Source organism: Triticum aestivum, chromosome 5D (genome assembly GCF_018294505.1).
Source record: "Triticum aestivum cultivar Chinese Spring chromosome 5D, IWGSC CS RefSeq v2.1, whole genome shotgun sequence".
In the NCBI taxonomy this organism is placed as follows: domain Eukaryota; kingdom Viridiplantae; phylum Streptophyta; class Magnoliopsida; order Poales; family Poaceae; genus Triticum; species Triticum aestivum.
The window spans coordinates 454,742,150-454,743,610 of NC_057808.1; positions in this window are offsets into that span (position 1 = coordinate 454,742,150).

Here is a 1,461-nt window from a genome sequence, read left to right on the forward strand (position 1 = left end):
GGGTGCACAGTCGTCAGTGATACAACACAATTTTTTTCTAGAGTACGCCAAAGGCGTACCTTACTTTTATAGAAGAGAAGAGCAACGAACAATGTACAAGAGAGTTACAGATGGAAGCGAACTTCCATCGGGGACACACACCCTACCACACCCTACAATTAACCTATGCCTACACTCTCACAAAACGTGCCATAGCCTCCTCCTCCCAAGCCCGCCAACCTCCACTCTTTGAGTTCCGCAATGATGGCAAGGGCCAAATCTGGCGCCGTCATCTGTTGATGAGTCCTGTGGAACACTCTAGCGTTGCGTTGCTTCCATAAAGCCCAAGTGGTCGCAATGATCACCGTGTCGAAACCACGCTTGGAGCCCTTCCTAAATTGAGCTCTCCTTGCCAGCCACCACTCCAGCAAATAGTCCTCCGGCTCCGGGATGCTGCCCTGTAGGCTCAGCGCCTCGAAAATGTAGTGCCACACTTCTCTAGCGTAAACGCACTGAGCAAGAATGAGTTCCGCGTTATCGTCTTCTTGAAGGCACGTGAAGCAGGCAGAAGAGGCGTCCTGAAGGCCGTGCCTCGCTCTTCTATCAGACGTCCAAATCCGGTGTTGAACTGCCAGCCAGACAAAAAAATTGCACTTGAGGAGGGCCCAACTCTTCCATATGCATGAGGCGTAAGGGACCCTCTCCGCACCCAAACAGAGCCTATGATACGTGGACTTGGCAGTGTGACTGCCAGAAGGGTCCGCCGGCTAGGAAAAGGAATCTTCACTGGAAGGGTCACGATTTACCGTACTGATCGCAAGGTTGAGGTGTAAAAGTTGCATGTGGCCACCAAAGTTAACTTCACCGGCAATGTCAAGCAACCATCTCGCATTTTCTAAGCCTTCCTCAACCGTGCGGCGGTTGATCGTTCTTATGTCCACCAAAGCATGAATGTAGGGTGCAATGTCTTTAACCGCGAAGCAATGAATCCATCTATCTCTCCAGAACAGAACTTTATTGCCCACCCCAACCGCAATGTGCACCATACTATCAAAGACCGCACGAGCCTCTTTGTCCACAACCATGGGTAGCCCTTGCCACGGCCTCTCGGGATCCGTCCTTCTCAACCACTCCCACCTCACTCTCAAAGCCAAGCCTTGAAGTTGCATGTTGCGCACACCCAAACCTGCAAGCCAACCGAGTTCCAAGCCACCAAGCACTGACCCCCATTCACTTTCTCTTTGTCGGCCCAAAAGAAGGAGCGCATCCATTGGTCTAACTCTTCGAACACCCAGGATGGGGCCTCCGTGACCATGAAGTGATGGATTGGCTTGGCTGCGATTACGGACTTGACCAGCACGAGACGTCCCGGGCGGTGCAACAACCCCCTTTGCCAGGCCGGGGCAAACTTTTTGGCTTGATCGATCAAACTTTTTGGCTTGATACAACACAATTGTTTGGGTCCTTCCATGGAAGAGAGAA